Raw genomic sequence first — 21743 nt, forward strand, 5'->3', positions numbered from 1 at the left:
CCCAAACATTGACTTTGTAATTCTCTAAGCAGCTTTAAAAAAAAAAGTCTTTGAATTTGTTAGTTTTTGTTCTGCAGACTAACAACTTAAAAAAATATCTATAAGAAAGGCACCCACAAGAGACTTTTTTTTAGTTATAAACATATGGTGGTCTTAGACTGATAATTAATTTTTACAACAGACAAGAAATTAAGTGGATATGTTAGATACCAGAAAAGAGGGAAACAGTTTGAACAACAGTGCAATATATCAAGCTAGTTTGATCTCTGATGTATGTGTGTGTGTGCATGCATACACAAATATTGATAGCCAGGGCTTGAGAAATTTGCTCTCACCTACTCGCCCTTGGCAAGTAACTATAGACTAGGCAAAACAATATTTCTGTATATTTAATAAAAATAACTTTTTGAACAATATATATATATTTTTTAACTTTAAGAAAACAGAAGAATATGCATAATATAAATGGCCATTCTAGTAACAAATTATATTTTCCAAAAAAACAATATAGTTTTTACTGTATTCCCACACAAAGAAAATATTCTCCAAACAATGATATACCATCACTGATCACTTTATGGAATACTATTGAACTGGTAGGCCATATAATTAAAAAAAAAAAAAAAAAAAAAAGGGTTAAGGGAATGGTAAATTTTTTCGTGATGAGTAGGATTTTACATAATTTGTCAAGCCCTGATAATAAGTATAATCAAATTTTGTTCCTGTTTCTAACCATAGTTTCTGCTACTAAGAATTTATTGAAATAAATTATATATATATAATTTTTTAATGTATTTAATTCTCTTCAAAATGTGTGCAAAATCTTGTAGTTATTTGCATAATTTTATTCATCTTCAGTTACTCCTGCAGTGTCCAATATATGGCTGAGTTCATGAAGTTGCATCAGGAGCCACACAGAAGAGGGTAAAAATTAGTTTATTTCATTTAGTTATGCGTAAAATGATTTAAAAACTACCAGTAGATTTCAAACTTTTAACTCTTCTATTTATTTGTAGCTTAGATCGAACTATTGTACCTCCTACTTTTCTACTTCTAAATAGAAGTATTAAAATTTTTATGAATGTATGAAATGCTTGAAATGGTTGAGATGCATGTCTTTCTAACCAAGGTTGCCGACTAACTGACAGATCTCAGCACACAACTGAGAATAAAAATTTTAATTAGTATAAATGATTTCTAATAACTGAATCAACATAATTTATTTCTTATCCAATAAATAATTGAGTTTTATTTCACAAAATATTGCATGCATATTTGCATTTTTAAACAACTGTCATTAGGAGTTACTGTGCCTGAATTATTTCACAGGTGCAGAGGGAATGTGTACAGTTAAAGCAAACTGTTGTAATTCAATTTGCTTCACCCTTTCAATATTGCCAGTTTAGTTTAAAATTATTTAGAGTATAGTACATATTTATGCCCTCAGCTAGAAAAATAGGAAATTTTTACCCTTTAGAAATCTGAAATGAAGGAACTTGCTCAAAGTTTTGGTTTTGCCATTCTATGATAAGCAGCATCTTAAAGACTGCATAAAAAGCTAAAAAAATGTATTATCAGAAGTTTTAAAGATTTACATGTACCTGACATAATTGCTAAACACATATGCCTAACTAAAAAAAATAGTATAATTAAGATCTCAAACATAGTTCATCCACGGTGACATGGACATAATCAGTAAAAGAATAGATCAATTAACTGCATCCAAAACATGAATCACAAGATGACAGGGGAATGCACTATTTGAGTTCAAAGGAACAATTTAGATAATTCAATTTTTTTTTTTTTTTAGTTATAGAACCTATCCAACTTGTTCCTTTTCTGCAATTAAATATTAAATAAGCTATATATATATATATATATATATATCAATCAATATATATATATCAATATTTAAAATAAAAAAAAAAATAGAATGTTTCAAGGAACAAATGATCAAATTTGAATCTGTTGGATTGTGAAGAATCTTGGTCTGGTTGCAAAGAACTAGATGTTCCAGAAAATCCTCTAGTGTCAATGGAATGGGATGCAAGACCAAACTTGTCAGATTGTAAAAATGCATTGTAGTCTTGATGTTCTTGGATTCTAACCTTAGCAGAATGACCAGTCTGTAACAAGTCAACATGAACGAGATAGACGTTAGACACCTGGAAAAGAGAGAGAGAAAGGTGGTAAAGAATCCATTTTTTTTTTGCACATTAGGAATTTGTACATTGTACACTGGTTCTAGTCATCAGCTTATAATAAACTTTTAATTATTTTGTGTTAATAAAGAACTTGAATAGTTTATTAACAATACAAAAGTAAAAAAAAAAAATGAATATTTCAATCAAGTGATTATTGCTGAAAAAATTTCAGCAACAAGCATTTTCATGCATAAAGATAAGTTAAATAAGAACAAGATTATCAATCTAGCATTCAGATATTTTGACTCTTTTCTCTGGGCACAGTGAAATGGTGACTTTTTTTGGTAATTTAAATATAGAACGAGTCTTCTTTATGTTTAGAAATTTTTTACATACGTCTTCATTTAAGTTAAGAATGTTCTGTTAAGCATAGGGAATTTTCCTGAATGAACTTACTTTTTAGTGGAGTATTTTTAGGGTAACAGCTTTTCTCTAACTGTGTATTGTCAAGCACATAGTTTGCTTATCCAGTTTGTTCATGTCAATTCATCATGTTGAATTGACATGTTGAATTTTTTTTAATTTATTGCTTTTTTTTACTTTAATAAATTATTAAATTTATTTATTAACATGCATAACAAACACAGTAAATATGCAAACAAAGAATCAAAACATTTGTGTTAGTTAATAAGGCTAGAGATTTGTTTCAATAATGAAATACCATGAATGGTATTTCATTATTGAAATGAAATAACCAAATGATAACAGTTAATAAGGCTAGAGATTTGTTTCAATAATGAAATACCATGAATGGTATTTCATTATTGAAATGAAATAACCAAAAGAATTCTAAAAATGGAGGAAAACTCATGCTAAAAACTTTTATTATGATAGAAGTTTTGCCTAAGTTCATAGGCAGTGTCATTATGGGATCATAGAATGGCAATTAAACAATAAGTTGCAGTTCTAAAAAGTGCCACCTGAGTAGCTAATGTAAGATAACTAAATGTCATTTCCTAATTTATTTAAAATAAACAAAAAAAAATTACATAAATGTACACATAAACAAAAAAAAAATGGAAGATTAGCAGATTAGTTTTAAAAAGTACTAACTTTATATAGTTTATGTATATATTTATGTAATTTTTTTGTTTGTTTTAAATGAGTTAGGGAATTACTGACCTTATTTCGTTATCTTATATTAGCTACTTAGGCAGTGCTTTTTGGAATTGTCTGATACCGTTTAATTGCTGTTTTACAATCTAGTACTGATGATGCCTATGATACTTAGGTGAAAATTCTATCGTAATAAAGTTTTTTATGTGAATTTTCCTCTGTTTTTAGAATTTTTTTGATTAATTAAGTGGTTCCCAAATTGTGTGCTGCAGTACCCTGGGGTACCATGAAATATTCCAATATTTTCATTGAAATGACACAGCCCACGTGTGAAAATCAGCGTGGAACAGGAAATGGGGGTTGCTGTGTCCAGTTTGCTTCCAAGATTTGAGAGGATGTGCAGTGAACAACAGGTTCACCTGTCCCTCTAATTTTTTTTTTTTTATTATTCCTGATACCTCCAAGGAGTCCGAAGACTCATCGCGGGAGGACACCTACAACTGTCTCTACACCTAACCTCTACTACGAATCAACGCCATCTACCGCCCACCTCCAACACCACCACAACTAGTAATTTTTGTCTGTAAATTGCGTGTGTTCTGAAGGGCCGATTTGTATGTATGCGGGATGAATTGATTGCGTATGCGGGATCAATGATTTGATTGTTCATAATATGTACTTATTTAATACTTTTTACATAAATTGTTTGTGAATTTAAAATATGTGTTTTATATATTTTTTTAAACTTAATCTACCTAACTGCACCAACTGTGCACAGCAACTGTTAGGTAGGTCTATGTTCTGACTTTGGGTGCCATGGAAAAATCCTGATACACTAAGGGCGCAGTGAACGAAAAAGTTTGGGAACCACTGGATTAGTTAATAGGTATTTCGATATTTCATTTACATAGAAATGAAGTATTTATTTAACCAACACAAGTCTAAATAAGTATTCTGCCTCTATGCTTGCATATTAAGAAAAAAAAAAGTATTGTAGTATTAATTTTTAAGTATCTGTAAATTGTGACTCTTCATCTGAATTTTTGTCCATTAAGTATGTAGAACCCTTAAGTTTTATAATTTGTAAGGATCATGTCATTGTCATTATGCTGCTCCTGGTATATTCTTCTTCTTCTCTTCTGTCTAAGATGGGTTGAGTCTTCCATTGAGTAGAATCTTCCAGTCTTCTCTATTCCTTGCTGTTCGAAAAAGTTCCTTATATGTTCTGCATCCCAAAATGTTCTTTATTAATTTCAGAAAAGTGTTGATTAGGATGTTAGGCAGTCTGCCTGCATCCATGCTTACAGTGTGGCCAAACCATCTCAGTTGTTGTTTTCTAATTTTTTCTATTATTGTCTTTTTATACAATAATTCTTGTCTGACTGTGGTATTTGTTTTCTTTTCTATTGTTCTATTTATTTTTCTTAAGAATTTCATTTCAAATGCCAGCAGGTTTTTCTCCTTGCTTTTCTTAACTGTCTATGCTTCTGCTCCATAGATAACTGTTGATATAATTATTGATTCATATAATTTGATTTTGGTTTGCTTAGATTGTTTTCCAGATTTTCTGTAATTTTCCTATGGTGGTCCATCCTATCACTTTTCTGTGTTTGATTGTTTCGAGTTCATCTGTTGTTTCTGTTAGTTTTGATTCAAGATATATGAAGTTGTCTACTTGTTCTGTGTTCTCCATTCAGGGTGGCTGAGATGGTAGTTCTGTTCTCCCTATTTTCATCACTTTTGTCTTTTGTATATTTATTGTCATGTCATATGTTTTACAGGTTTCGTTTAGCTTGTGTATCAACCTTTGTAGTTCATTCAGGGTTCTTACAATAAGGATGAGATCATTCCATATTTGATATTATTTATGTTTAAACCATTGACATTGATTCCAGGCTCATTGTCCTCTTTACAACTTCGTCTAGATATATGTTGAATAGGCATGGAGATAATGGGCATCCTTGCATTACTCCTTTTTGGATCTCTATGGATTCTGTTGTGAGTTTGTCCTTTTTAATTATTGCATTTGTCTTAGAGTAATATTTTATCAGAAACTGTATTATATATTTGTCTATTGCTTTTTCTACTAGAACTTTAAGAAGGATTTCTCTATTGATGCTATCAAAAGTTTGTTTAAAGTCTACAAAACAACAATGTAGTTCTTTATGGTCTTCTCAGCTGAGCTGTGCTAGTTGGTGCAATGTGAAAATCTGGTCTATTGTTGAATAGTTTCCTCGGAAACCAGCTTGTTCTATACCTATCAGTTCTTCATAAGTGTTTTTTAATCTATTTTATATAATTCTTACGAATATTTTATAGATGCGGGAGAGTAAATTGATTGGTCTGTAATTTCTGCAGTCTCTTTTGTCTCCTTTCTTGTATATTGGGATGATCTTTCCAGTTCTCCAGTCAACTGGGATCTCCCCTGTTTGTAGTATTTTATTGAATAGGGTTGTTAAATATTCTATTGATGTGCTGTCTCCATATGATCACAGTTCAGTAGAGATAGTATCAATGCTGGTGCTTTATTGTTTTTCATATGTTTTATTGCATATCTAACTTGTAAAATTTTTGGGTGGTCATTATTTTCTTCTATTGTTGGTATTGTATTTTGTTTCCTTGGTGAAAGATAGTCTTAAAATGGTTTGACCAAATTTTTTTTGTATCTTCAATATTCCTGGTTTCAGTCGTCTTGTTGTTTATCATTATTACTGCTTTTGCTGAGAATTCCTTTGTAATTTCTCTTATAGTGTCATGGAAGACTTTTAGGTTGTTTTGTTGGTATGCTTCTTGGCATTTCTTAGCTTTTTCTTCTAACCATCTTTCTTTGGCTTTTTTGCACAGGCTATCAACTTTATTTTATTTATTTATTTATTATTATTTTTCTCTATTCTCTTCATTGTTTTGTTGGTTTACAAGTATCTTGGCCTCTTTTTTTCTTCTATTGTAGCTAGGATTTCTTGGGTTATCCACTGTTTGTTTATTTTTGGGTTTGGTACCTACAGTGTCTTTTGCAATTGATAACACTGTTTCTTTTCCTTCTTCCCAGTATTTTCTGCTGTTCTGGAAGATGGAGGGTTTTAATTTCAAGCACATCTGTTCTATCTGTTCTAAAAATTGACTTCTGCTTGAGCTATCTTTTAGTTTTGATAGGTTGATGTTTTCTTCTTTTCTGATATTGTTTTTCCTGTGATTTTTATCTTCACTTTGGCAGTTAATATTTCATGGTCAGTGTTGAAATCAAAACTTCTTATTGTTTGTACATTATTTACTGATCTTTTCCATTGTTTATATTATAAAAGAAAAATGGCCAGCAGATAGTAAAAATTATTTTAACTTTAACATGAGCAAATGTGTGTAAGAAATGTATATTTATTAGCAAGCCCATGTTTGGTTTCTATAACAGGGACTCTGGCTTCTGTGAGCCTCTTTGTTCTCATGTGCAGTGTGAGTAATACCTTTCAAGTACATACCAGTCACACTTAATGATCCAGACCCTCCCTGATTTTGAGAGTCCAACAGTAAAGCAATTCCACAAGCTCTCCGGATATTACCTGAAACAGTTCCTTCTGGTAGAATGACTTATATGATTTCATGATTATTTGCATGGTGTTCAGATGCAACAAGAAAAAACAAAAGCAATTCCTTCAATAGTCAAAATATTGTTTTTATATGCTGCTGAATGCTAATTAAACTGACTTTAATTTCAGTTCTTCCTCCCCACAATAAACTATTATTATTAAAAATGAGATAAAACATTTAAGACCATGTATGCATAAACAACTAGTTATTTTATTTTCTTATGTTATAAAAAATATAAGACATTGATAAACTGACCATAGATATTTAATTCGTATGTATGTTCGTACAATATTGCCTACCGGTTTCGCTAGTAACTGACTAGCTTTCTCAAGGCTTGCACAGTACAAAAAAATAGTAAATGCAAAAAAGGTTTAAGAATACAAAAAACGTTAGTACCTGTATAGGTAACTAAGGTAACAGTTTCACGTGACATGTCTGTATCAATTGTGAGTTTCTACTGAGTATCATGAACACGCGTTACATGCAAACGCGTAATATGATTATTCGCGTATACTGTAGTTCTATTGGACTGAGATAATTAATTAGATTTTTCCAAGTATCGTTCAGTATGGCCCCTTGATTTCTGTTTAGGTTGCTGCCTGTACGTAGCACTACTGCTGCTGCTTTGAATAATCGATGTCTGTCATCATTATCTACGAAGGATACCTTTCTTTTAACTTTGTCAAATGCTTTTTCAAAGTCAATAAATGAAATATATGCTTCTAAATTGTATTCTCTTCTTTTCTCTATTATTAATTTTAGGCAAAAGGCCGGGTCTATACATGATCGTCCTTTTCTAAATCCATTCTGTACTTCTAAAATAAAGTTTTTGGAATATTTCATTAGTTTGCTATTTAAGATTCTGCTATATATTTTGTAACAGGAATTTAGTATACTGATACCTCTATAGTTTTTAGGGTAATCTCTGTTACCTTTTTTAAAGATAGGAATCACAATTACTTTTTTTCCATTCTATTGGGGGGGGGGAGAATTCAGTTGAAGAATTTATTCAGTTGAGTAAATTTTATTTAAAAATAATAAGAGTCTTTCTTTGAATCTTGTTCCTGCATATTTATATAGTTCTGAACCTAGCTTATTTTCTCCAGGTGATTTTCCATTTCTTGTTTCTTTCAGGCTGATTTCTAATTCTTCTATGGTTATTTCCTTTTCATTTTCGTTAATTGTTTGCCAGTTGTTTTTTTTTAAATATTTGTCTGTCCACAATTCTGTGTAGTAATTTAGAAATTCTTCTAATTTCAATTCAGTGTTTAATTTTATGTTTTCTTTGGTATCTGCATTTAAGTGTTTCAAAATCTTATATACATTGGGTCTTATTTTATAGAAATCATGTTCTAAATTAGAAACAAATTTGTTCCATGATTCTCTGTCTTTTTCTGACTCCTCTTTTAGCTGTGGCTCTTATTCTTTTATATTCTGTTTCATCTTCTAATCTTTTACTGCTTAACCATTTTTGATAGGCTTCTTTTTTCTTTTTGATTATTTCTTTGATTGTATCATCCCAGATCTTCAGTTTTTTCCTTTTATTGAATTTTTTGGCCTTTCCTAAGCTTTCATTTGCTGCTGCATTTAGTATTGTTTTTATATTAAGCCTTTCTATTTCTTCATTTTGTTTTATTTTATCTAGATATTGGTTCAGTAGTCTAGTTTTATAAACAAATGTTTTAATTTTTCTTTCTGTTCTTGTTACTTGTAGCCATTTAGGTGGTAATCTTAATTTTATTTTAACAAGGAAGTGGTCACTGCTTATTTCGTATCCTCTGTGAACTCTAACATCTAGTGAAAATTTTGATGTCTTTTCATTTAATATGAAATAAGTAATCTAATATTGATTTCCATTCCTCTTGCTGCGCAAGTATATTTTTGTATGTCTTTATGTTTATAGAAGGAATTCATTATTTTTAGGTTATTATAAACTACAGAGTTAATCAATATTTTACCATTCCTGTTTAGAGTATGTTCTCCATGTCTTCCTATATTATTATTAATTTTCGTGTTTCCAATTCTTGCATTTAAGTCTCCTGCTAAAATTACGTAATAATTTTTATTTATTTTATTATATATGTTTTGTAGCTGATTATAAAAATCAATATTATCCTGTTATCTTCCTTCTTCTGGGGCATATAAACCAATTATTGTTAAATAGCCTGTATGTATTTTTATTCTAGCTTCTATTATTCTTTCATTCCATAATTTATAATCTTTTAACTGTTTTGAAAGGGAGTTATGAATCCAAATCATGACTCTTGCTCGTGCTCTTTGGTCTCTGTTGACTCCACTGTATATCTATCACATTAAAATTTTCGGTTCTCATAGTTCCTTTTAATTTCTTTTTTGTTTCAGTGATTACTGCTATTTTAAAATTTCTATCATTTAATAATTGGTCTAATTCTATTTCTTTATATGCTATTCCTCTTACATTCCAGTTTGCTATGTGTATTATATTTTGTCGTTTCCATTTTTGTTTTACCTTTTCCATTCCAGGGTCATTTCCCATAGATTCAATCCGATTATCTTTTTCTGTCAACTTACAAGTAGGATTATGCTCTCCATGTCAGGGGACTAGCCTGACGACGATGGAATAGTTCAGTGGTAGGGCTGCTACCTTAAGGCTTCTGAACTGGCCTTCTTCCGAATTTAAACCCATAGGAGGAATAGGATATATTGAAGGGAAAAGAGTAGATTATAGAAGAATTATAGTAAGGTTTATAGAGAGGGCATAGTTGTAAGCCAGAAATGAAAAGACCCCATGGTCCTCGAGTACTCTAATAGCGTAAGGATCATAAAATAAGAAGAGTTGGCTGATAAGGCCTTATAGGAAAGATTAAAGTAAGTGGATCTTCCTCAAAGTAGAAGGAGAGGACAGATCCAGCTAGGGGGTCCATGGGAGTGCTGCTTCCCTTACAATCAAGATGATTGCCCCTTATGGGGCAATTATCTTGATTGTAAGGGAAGTTTGCTTGTTTTCTGGTTTTATACAAATCAGAAAACAAGCAAACTGGCAGAAGAAACAGGTAATAGATATAATTCACTGGCTTCATCGTTATTTTAGTGGTGTTGGTTGTAATTCCAAAAACAGCCACAAAAACAATTTAACAGTGGATTGAGGAAAGTATCCAGTTGGTGATTTTCAAAAACAGGATTAAAGAATTAATAAGGAGGTTGAGATTTGAATTTCTTAGAAATAGTGAAATGAAATCAGGTACCTTCTCTATTCATGGGCAAAAGAGAAGAAAAAAAAAGTAAGAAAGAAAAATGACAAATATGTATATGTTTCTCTGCTGATTATTACATAAAAATTGTTATCAAATGTAGTAATCAGCAAGGAAATATATACATATTATTTTGTATATGTGTTGTTGAATGCCCTGCCAATTCATATATGACCATGAACACATACAGATTATAATTGTCTTATCACATGCACATACATAGGATCATGTGAATTTGCTCCTCCTTGTATTTATTTCTTGCACCATCAACATGCAGAAATCTTCTGAATAATTGGTTGTATATTTTTCTGTATTGAATCATTTTCTAACTTTCTGCCTTAAAAAATGTATCATGCACTCCATTCTTTAGTAATTTAACAGGTGCTAGTATATGGTAGCTGCTTCTCTCTGATAATGAAAAAATCAACAAAACTGCATAATATATTGTACAGGTCATATCATTAATGTTACCGGAAGTGTTGCCAATCACATAGCAGTGTATACATTGATTAATAGAAAACAGTTCAAGGCTTCAAACAAAAAAAAAAAAAAAAGTGAGAGAGTAACACAACAGTAATAAAATTAACAAAATAGACCATCCATCTATTCATTGGACATCATATGCTGTATGATCACTCTGTTCGTTGATGTGCCACACTAGTCCTCACCAGGTGGTCCCTTTTTATGCTTTTTTGGAGGCTTCAACTCTCTGAAGATCAGTCATCCAGACACACCATCCATCCATCTCATTGAGGATCATCCCTTACTCTTTTATTGTTTGAGAAGTCCTCTTTCTATCTTTTTAATGTGTCCAAAGTATTGCAACTGTCTTCTGTCAGTAGCCTTAAAGTTCTACTGATTCTTTCTAGCATCCATTCATTTATCTCCCTTGTATATAATATCCTCAACATCCTTCTGTAACACCACATCTCAAAAGCTGCTATCTTTTTCCTATCAGACTTCATGTTTCAAGTCTCTGTTGAAACGAGTCACTGTTAGTAAAACAGCTGCATTCAGAATTCTTAACTGTGTTCCTGTGAAAATAGACCCATCCTTCTAGATTTGGTACTTGTTTTAGCCATTCCTAACTCTGACTTGTTTTAGCCATTCCTGATCTTCTTCTGACATCTTGTGAATAGCAATTCTTCACAATAATAATGGATCCCAGTTACTTGAACCTGCTGACTTCCTCAATTCTTACTCTGTTAAGGTGCACTTGTTTCTCAGGAGCTTCCCTGTCTATATTTCCTTTGAGAACCATAATCTTTGTGTTGCTAGGATGGATTGAATTGTTGCAGTCCTTTCTTGCCGATCTCTTTAACTTTGTCCACGGATTCGTCCTCCCTTGTCATTACAAAGAAGTGCTGTGTCGTCAGCATACCTTAGATTACTGATCAGTCTGCCATCTATCTTAAGCTCATCCAATGCTATCATACATGCATGATGTCCTCAGCATAGATACTAAACAGGTGAGGAAAAGTATGCATTCTTGCCAATATATAGCCGATCAATGTCACAACTACCTATGAAGTGAAGAATTAAAATATATGTTTTTGTGCATGTAAAATGTGAAGAGAATCCAGAGTAAAAACATGTACAGAAACACAAAAAGGAAAATTCTAAGTGAAGAAATATCACCAGTACCAGTTGACATCAAGAGGAATTCTAATACTAACATTTAACAAAAAGAAGACAAAAATGTGACATGAACCAGTGACAGATGCATGAAAAAGAAAAGAATGTAGAATTCAACATAAGTCTTGGGTTACACAGATATCAAAAATGATAAAGATAAGTTTTACAAATTGTTATGTGCACAGAATTTATCACCAGAAGTTACAGCAGAAAAATAAAATTATAAACATAACCAAATAAAAATAACATCTATAAAACATATTAAAATAACCCAAAAACATATCTAATAAAGAAATGACTGCAAACACTGTTACCAAGAATAAACAACATACTACTAAATGCTTCTGGTCTGCATCTCTTAAGCTAACATGCTCTTTAAATGGTGGTTAAATCAACAGTTAAGAAACTAAAACAATCACAGCAAAGTAAAAAGGCAATACCAAAACATGAGTGCCATGAACCAGCAATACACTACCAAACACCTTTGACCTATGGTCCTTGTAAGCTAACCTGATCTTTAAATGTCAGGGAAATCAATACATCACCTCTCCAGAAATATGAACACCAATAGCATTTAAAAAAAAAAAAAAAAAAGCCATATATAAATGTAAGCCATACCATATCATAAATGTAGATACCAAGAACCACAGTACACTACCAAACACTTTATGCTTATAGCCCTTGAAAGCTAACTGATCTTTAAAAGTCAGTACAATTAGTACATCACCCTCTGAATGCAGAAACAACCACCCCAAGATTTATTAATATCAACACATCATCACTTTGGGACTAAACATATGCATGTACATACATCACCATTATGAATGCAGCACCAAGAATCAGGGCAACAATCAATACTGTGACCTTCACACTCAAAATTCATATCTAAGGAAGGATGATTACAACACGAAACGACATACAACCATAACAATTGACAAACAATTAAAATGGTGATGTGAATCACATGATACATGATATGTCAAATGGTTTTGTTTCCATTTCAGCTATCAGAGGTAAGTACCATTTATAAACTAATACCATTTAATGTATTACCCAAATACAAAATTTCTCTTAATTATTGGTTACTTATATATTGTGAAATCAAATCACAATATATAACACAAGTTCTGAAAACAGCAGATGTCTTTAGTTCAGTCATTATCTTAATTATCTTTTGTGAAGGGAAGAATCCTGTCTGAAGGTTTCTGAAACATAGAAGAATCATAATGTCTTTGTACAAGATTTTCAGACGTCTGATTAAGTTTTTAATTGATTCTCAGAAATGCTGTCCTACCAGACTCTTGAAATATATGAATGATGATAATATAAATTTTGGGTTTGAAATTTTCTATCACAAATGGCTCCATTAACGTGGGAACAAATCAAGTTTGGCACACAGTAGTCAGCAAGAAATTTACACAAGTAAATTAGTAGGTAAGGAATTTGAGCAATTAAATAAATCAGATGTTTGCCCAAAGTTTTTATTCAAATACTCATCCAAAATTTTTCTTAGCCAAATTTGGCAAAACAGATTTGAATCGTACGCAAATGAGCAAAGCAAACAGTAAGTGCAAATTTCTAAGAGATAAATGAAGAAATCTCTAATGATTTGGAAAGAAGATGCACTCAAAAGAAAATTCCTTTGGATGGAAATTTTATTAAGCAAAAAACTCCCAGAGTTTATAAACATTTATAATGCAGACCAGGTGTTCAATGCTGATGAATCTGGATTATATTGGAACAAAATGCCAAAACGCACCTATATTTCGAAAAATGAAAGATCAGCTCCTGGATTCAAAGTTTCCAAAGACAGAATTACTCTACTGTTTTGTAGTAATGCATAAGGTGATTACATGACAAGACTAATGTTTATTAACCGATCCTCAAATCCTCGTGCTATGAAAGATTAAAATATGCACTTATTTTTATTTTGCCTAAAACATTTATGCATTATGTGGAATGAAGCTTAATTGCAATTTGTAATTTTTATAATTTTATACTATGTATTTGTGTCATAGTTTACATGTTTTCTTAACTTACATGAATTACCTGAATTAAATAAAAATATATTTTTGTTGGATATGTCGTTGTTTATATAATTAAAAAAAAAAAAAAATTCGGAATGTTATCCTACTTTTTGTATATGATCTGAGTCTTGCATAACGCGATTTATATAGTGCTGCATTTCTATGGAACCTATTATCCGCATTATACGAGGGTTACCTGTAATTCATTATTCCGATAATCAGATTTCAAAGACGCCTCTGACTCCATGAATGATAACAAGAGCAAGCGTGAATTTCAAGACCAGCATTCGCCCCTGGTATACAGAAGAGGTCTGCTTAATAGGCAATTCCTCTCTCATCATTTCTCTAGTCACCTTTTAATAAATTCTCTCTTTCTGCATTATGCCTATTTTTATAGATACTTTCAGAGCATTGCTCCACTGAACTGGCTGCTGTCATTTTTCCTCTTTCTTCTAATCACTTAAAAAGTGGAACAGCCAGTAGTCAAACTCCAATTATATCAAACAAACTTCTCATCTTCTTCCTTCCATCTACTTCTCTTTCGAACAGTTTTCCCATACTGTTTTTCTCAGTGAGGGTAATTTGGAGATTTTCACTAAACCGGTTTATAGATTTCTTCTTTCTTTCTTCCCACCTGCCCACACATTTTTTGTGTTATTAGTCTTTAGACTTCTTGTGTGTGTTTGTGGATCAGTATATAAAAAATTAAGGAACGGAATCCGATGGGACGAGAAGTTGCTTCTCAAGGTTTGAATTGGAAAGCTATGAATATTAAACAGCTGTTTTCAGTTTTATTTGCTTTGAGGGGAAGCAGAGGAATGGCCTGTTCAGTACTGTACCTATGATTCCCCTCAAGATTGTTTTCTTTCCCCAGAAAGAAAACAATCTGTGAGAAAAGGATTGTGGTGTGAGCAAGGTACTGTTTGTTGAATAGACTGCCCTCTCATAGATAGCATAACTTCCATAGTTGGGCAAATATGGAAGTTACATAGCATTTGGAATTGAACAGGTGAGGAGTAGCATCTTGAATGGGAAAAAACACTTTTATTGCAGGATGAAGTTATGGATTAGATGCATTCATAATCATTGATGGCTAGCAGTATCAGTGAGCCCAATATATAGAAGTATGATTTTTGCTACCTGGAGATCTAAATATTTATGACAGGTAACAGGAAATGAAGATTTTTTATGAGAAATAAGATAAAACTGTGTTCTGTTGGCACTGAAGTTCACTGGGTTACTGTTTCCTCACTGGATTTTGATAAGAATCTGTTTAAGCTATTGTTTTATGGAAGATCTTAATGCTTGGATCATTTGAGCACTATAAAGTTTGAAAATGATCCACTTGAAGGACGTCCAAAAAAATGAAACAACACCAGAAATCATTGATCAAGTGCATGATATGGTATTAGATGACTGGCGAGTCAAAGTGTATGAAATTGCTTATAGTCATTTCAAAAGAATGTGTAGGATATATTTTGCATGAAGAATTGCAAATGAAAAAGCTTTGCACAAGATGGATACCTCGCTTGCACACAACAGATCAAAAACACACTCGCGTGAAAATCTCTGAACAGTGCTTGGAGCATTGGAACAAAAATAAAACTGATTTTGTGCATCGATTTATTACTATGGATGAGACTTGTATTCACCATTACACACCAGAATCCAAACAGCAGTCAAAACAGTGGACAGAGGCTGGTTGTTCAGCACCAAAGAAGACAAAATTGGTTCCATCAGCAGGAAAGGTCACGGCATCAGTGTTTTAGGATGCTAAAAGCATTTTGTTTATTAATTATCTTGAAAAGGGTAAAACAGTAACCAGGGAATATTATTCTAATCTTTTAACCAGACTAGACGAAAAAATTCATGAGAAAAGATCAGGTTTGCAGAAGAACAAAATCATCTTTCATCAGGACAATGCACCTTCCCACAAAGGTGTTTTGGCAATGGGAAAATTAAGGGATCTGCACTATGAATTGTTGGAACATCCACCCTGTTTCCCAGATTTGGCTCCCTCTGACTTCTATCTCTTCCTAAAACTGAAACTCTTCCTTGCTGGTCAGCGTTTTTCTTCGAATCAAGAGGTGAATGCATCTGTAGGTGATTGCATCTTCAGTTTTAGTGAAAAAATTTTCTTTATACTTCCTTGCTGATTGGTCACTAACATTTGCAACACAGATGTTATTTCATTCAGTTTTGTGAACAGAGGATATGCCACCCATTGTAATAATCCGCTTGCAGGCAATTTTTATGACCAGTCATAAACAGCGGTATTCCCTTTCCCAAATGTTGAAAGGTTGTGTGAAAATTAACGATAATTCATGAATACTTCCACGTTTAAAAATACATGGCTTGGTCACTAACATTTGCTACACAGATGTTATTAGTCGTTCTGGGTCTGAACTTTTCGACATATTCACAAATATTATTTTCCTCAGAATATTTCCACTATAAAATATTTATTCATGAAAAATGCTTAGAATACTAAAATGACAAATTCCAGGAGATCTCATGGAACACTTATTCACCTTCTGCGGAACACAGTTTGGGAAACCCTGGCCTAGATCATCTTGGAATATATGATATGCTCTTCTGCAAAAGTAACATATTCTGGTCATTTTTAAAGAACATCCAGCAGTTGATTAGATGAATATTGAAATAAATCCATTGTCTGCATTATAGCTGCATCTAGAGATGAAGACCATGCAATTCACACATATCATCGTATATATGAAAAACATTTCTCTACTATACAGATGTAAATACAAACCAGCAAGACCATTTTTGGAATATTCTGCACTCTGCAACAATTGGTTAATGTAAATAAATTTTGCTGCTGCTGAATGTCTGGGAGACTGTCATCATTAGACTATCAGTTAATGATTGTGGTTCCTTATATGTCCTTAGAGGGTACAGGTCAGGATTGTAGGATTACACTATTTTGTATCTGGTCTGTGTTTGCATTCCTGCAGTTGTTCCTACATGTATACCATATCTTTATATCTATGAAAATGAATACAAAAATATGGTATATATGTAGCCAAAATATTGTTAATAATTTAAGTTATTTTATTATATCTAGACATCTACTTCTTCTTTGAAGCAAAATAATGAGGGATAGTAAGCTTCTAAATATCCATACTAAGTCAGCATAATCTAAGATTTTACAACAGTTTCCCACTATTTATAACATTACATGAACCAAAATATTAAAAGACTATACTATACTACCCTAGGGCTGCTTAAGGGTCAGAGCTGTATAACTGAGAGAAGACTTCCACATAGCTTTTATGGAATGCAGAGAACTGACCAGGGCTTCTGACTTAATGTCAAATCCTCACCTTCTTGTGGTGCACCCTGTAGGGTATCTACCTGGTTCCTGAACAAACGAGGATGGGCTGACAATTTGGGATTTAGCTGACCAAATTGTATTCTTATTGGCTGGGGTGTTGCCCAGTTAAACAAGATCCCCATTGTTTTTGCCACGAACCAGGGCAAACAGCAAAAAGTCAGCTACTGGAACAAATCCTAAAATGTACCCCAACTCAACATCACCAGAGTTCAAGATCGGTACTATCAACATAAGAAGCCTGAATGGCAAAGACATGGAGCTAGCTGAGGAATTGGATAAGTACCAGATCTGACTGAAACAAAAAAGGCAAAAACTGGTGAGATCTTTCTGAACAATAAATACAAAATGTTATATTCAGCCAATGACAATCAAGGAAAAGGAGTAATTATAGTATTCAACAATAAATATGAGGCTAATCTTCTTGAATGGCAGGCATTCTCTCAAGTAGAGTGATGTGAGCAAATATCAGAATGGAGAATTGGACAATAAGACTTATTTGTGCATATGGTCCCACAGAAGATTCTACTAAGGTAGAAGTGGAGGAATTTTTTGATGCTTTAGAGAAAGCAACTGACAATGAAAAAGAAAAAGTTGGTCCTTGGGGATCTAAATAGCAGAGTAGGAAATGATTGTCAAATATACAAAAATATTTTGGGAAAATTTGGAGAAAAGAGCAAAGCTAATAATAATGGCAAATACCTGTTGGATTTCTACTCAGGACATGGACTGGTTATTACTACACAATATTCCAACATATAGTTCGCCCAAAGATTCGAGACCCTTCGACACTTCTGCGCATGTCAACAGGAGGAGAATCCATTCTGATAATAGGGCAATCAGTCCATATTGTGGGATGAGTTTTTTATTATTACACGTCGGAAAATTAACTTCTCTTTTATGATTATTTAACTATGCTGCTTGTATAACAGTTGGAAAATTTTACCTATAAAGCACGTGATTTCATGTGTTGGCGACCAATTCATGTACGGCCTTCATTTCTTTCTCCCCCTTCAGCATGAATATGCCTATTCTTGGCAAGACGCCAAGCAGAGACCTACAAACTGTGAGTGAACTATAAAAATGTGCACAAATTCACATGGAGAGAAGAGGTAAGGAATTTAAGAAAAGTCTCATTGATTATGTTATTGTTGATAGTGATGTTTTCTCCCTGGTGCAGGACACCAGAATGTACAGAGGATTTGAAATTGGAATTATCACCATTTAGTCTTGAGCAGGATAAAATTGAATTTCATATTGAAAAGAAGAACATGTAAGAAAATTTTAAAGCAAATAAAAGTTGAGCAGCTCTCAGATGTGAATTGTAGAACTGAAATACACAAACATTATTCAAGAAAATATGAAAGAGTTTGAGAACAGAAACCAAACCTTGGTGATTCATTGGCAAGCCTTGAAGAAAACACTAATTGATTCAGCCAGAGAGGCATGTGGTGAGGTTGTCTGTAAGAATAGAAAAATCAGGCCTCCATAGGGGACACAGGAAGTTAACGAGGCAGTGAAAAAAAAAAAGAAAGCATATCAAAAGTTCCTGGCAAATAAGTCAGATTGTGCTCTTAGAAAATACAGAGACAAATGTAAGAAAGCTAACCACTGTAAAACCAGCTAAGCAAAAGTCATGGTAAAACTTTGGTAAGAACATTGAAAATAAATATCAAGAAGGTGGCAAGATATACTGGAGGTTGTTGAAGAAGCTCAGAAATGGAGGAAAGAGTGTTGTGAAAGGAGTTAGTGTAAACAGGCGAAAAAGATGTCCTTGAAGTATGGAGTAATTACTTCGAAAAATTGCTAAATGAAATCAGCACTGATGACATCACAGAGGTAAAAAACACTCAACAGGCATGCAGTTAGAAATACATATCCATAACCTGAAGTAGAAAAAGTCATCAAATGCCTGAAATGTGGAAAGGCAGCAGGAGTAGATGACATTTGACCAGAAATGCTCAACTATGGAGGTATAAAAGTCTTATAGTAGCTGCACTGCATAGTTCAGAAGGCCTGGACAGAGAGACAAATTCTGGATGATTGGAGTAGAGCTCTCATAGTACCCATATATAAAAAGGGAAATAAAACAGTGTGAAAATTAAAGGTATTTCTCTACTGACTGTTCCTGGTAAGATGTGCAAGTATACTTGAGAAATGGTTGAGAAGAAGGAAGAGAAGCTTGGTGAAGAACAAGCTGGATTCAGGCCAAATAGAGGCTGTCAGGATCAGATTTTCACTTTACAACAAATAGTTAAGAAATCATGGGAATATAACAAAGATCTGTATTTAAGTTTTGTAGATCTGAAAAAGGTATATGACAAGGTGCCAAGAGAGAAGCTATTCAAAATGCTACACTTATATGGTGTCAGTGGGGCATTATATCAAACAGTAGTTAGTGTTTATTTGAGGTGTAAGTCAACAATTAGAATTGAAGGAAGTACGGTAAGATGGTTTAATGTTAAATCTAGTTTTAGAGAAGGATGTGCATTGTCCCCTCTGTTATTCATTATCTATATGGATCACATTATGAAGGAAAGTGGTATTAAACCTGATATCAAAATTGGAGATGTTAATGTCAGCTGTTTACTTTATGCAGATGATGTTATACTTCTAAATAAATCCGCTACAAGTCTCCAAGATTCCCTGACTAAATTGAATAACTGTTGTAATAGATATGGTATGAAGGTGAGCAATAACAAGAAAAAGACAATAAAAATAGGCAGAGACATTGAAAATATTAACTGCATTGTCAATGGAGAACCTATAGAACAAGCAAAACATTTCAGCTACTTATGCATGATTTTTAGTCATCATCATCATTATCAAATTCCTGCCATGTACCCTCAAGGGGTGTACAGGATATGATAGTACTACATGAAAAAAATTACATCATTACTAACTTCCTATCTACAATTTTCCTCCAAATCAGTCTGTTACTTGTCAAGGGTTCAACATTATCAGATCTTATATTTCTATCATCTAAGGCACTTTGTACCATATATCAATCCACCTATATCTTGGTCTTCCTCTGGGTTGTTTTGCTGCCAACCTGACAGAGAACACTTGTTTTGCTAATCTTTCTTAACCCATTCTGTTTAAGTGACCATACCACCTGAGATTAGCTCTGCTAACACATTCCTGGATGTTGACAATGTCAAGTTCTTTCCTAATATCCTCGTTTTTAATATGATATTGCCATTGATGCCATCATGCCTATAATCTTTCTCAGGACTCTCATATCTGTGGTCTCTAGTCTTTAGTCAAGTGTTTTACTTCTGACCCAGCTCTCAGATCCATAAGTTAAAACTGGTTTGAACACTGTCTTGTATACAGCTAATTTAGTGTTCCGACTAATTTCTCTCTTCCATATGAATTTATTCAATTGACTTCCTACCATACCAGCTTTACTGATTCTGTTGTCTATTTCTATATTTAATTTACTATCTTCAGTAAAAATCGTGCCTAAGTAACTGAAATGTTTTACTTGTTCCACAGGTTCTGCATTCACAACACAGTTGAAATTTTCAATGATTCTGCCTATTTTCATTGTCTTTGTCTTTTTATTGCTGACCTTCATACCATATCTATTACAACAGCTATTCAATTTAGTCAGAGAATCTAGCAGACTTGTAGCGGATTTATTTAGAACTATAACATCATCCGCATAAAGCAAAGAGCTGACATTAACATCTCCAATTTTGATATCATGTTTAATACCATTTTCCTTCATAATGTGATCCATATAGATAATGAATAACAGAGGGGATAATGTACGTCCTTGTCTCACACCAGATTTAACATTAAACCATCTTCCTGTACTTCCTTCAATTCTAACTGCTGACTTACAACTCAAATAAAGACTACGTATTGCTTGATATAATGATCCACTGACACCATACAACTGTAGCGTTTTGAATAGCTTCTCTCTCTTGGCATCTTGTCATATGCCTTTTCCAAATCGACAAAACTTAAATACAGATCTCTGTTATATTCCCATGCTTTCTCGACTATTTGTCGTAAAGTGAAGATCTGATCCTGACAGCCTCTATTTGGCCTGAATCCATCTTGTTCTTCACCAAGCTTTTCTTCCACAATTCTTCTCAACCGTTTCTCAAGTATACTTGCATAGATCTTGCCAGGAACACTCAGTAGGGCAATACCTCTGTAATTCTCACATTCAGTTTTATTTCCCTTTTTATATATGGGTACTATGAGATCTCTACTCCAATCATCGGGAATTCTTCCCTATGCAGTGCAGCCACTGTAAGACTCTTATACCACCATACTTCAGCATTTCTGATCATATATCATCTACTCCTGCTGCCTTTCCACATTTCAATCCTTTGATGGCTTTTCAAGTATGGACATGTATTCCTGACTGCATACCTGGTCAGTGTTTTTTACCATTGCGCTATCATCACTGCTTGTTTCATTTAGCAGTTTTTCAAAGTAATTACTCCATACTTCAAGGATATCTTTTTTTCCCGTTTTCATGTCACCTTTATCATCTCTAACTTCTTTTAGAACAATCTTTCCTTCAATCCTAAGCTTCTTCAACAACCTCTTCAAAATAAAAAATGATGGTACGACATGACAAAATGATTTTTAGTGAAGATTGTAAATTAAATATGGAAATAGACGACAGAATCAACAA

The 21743-nt window shown here is 32.9% G+C and overlaps 1 protein-coding gene across 1 annotated transcript in view; it reads left to right on the forward strand.

Moving 5' to 3' along the window:
* The first annotated feature begins 882 nt into the window (after positions 1-882).
* Positions 883-21743, forward strand: part of LOC150094125 (uncharacterized) — a 59602-nt gene continuing 38741 nt past the window's right edge. The window contains exon 1 of the mRNA XM_090412406.1: positions 883-924. The gene's annotated coding sequence lies outside the window, so the exon portion shown is untranslated. The remainder of the gene's footprint in view (positions 925-21743) is intronic.

The sequence above is a fragment of the Typopeltis vanoorti genome, chromosome 22 (genome assembly GCF_054136105.1).
Source record: "Typopeltis vanoorti isolate ZY-2024b chromosome 22, IOZ_Tvanoo_1.0, whole genome shotgun sequence".
Lineage (NCBI taxonomy): Eukaryota > Metazoa > Arthropoda > Arachnida > Uropygi > Thelyphonidae > Typopeltis > Typopeltis vanoorti.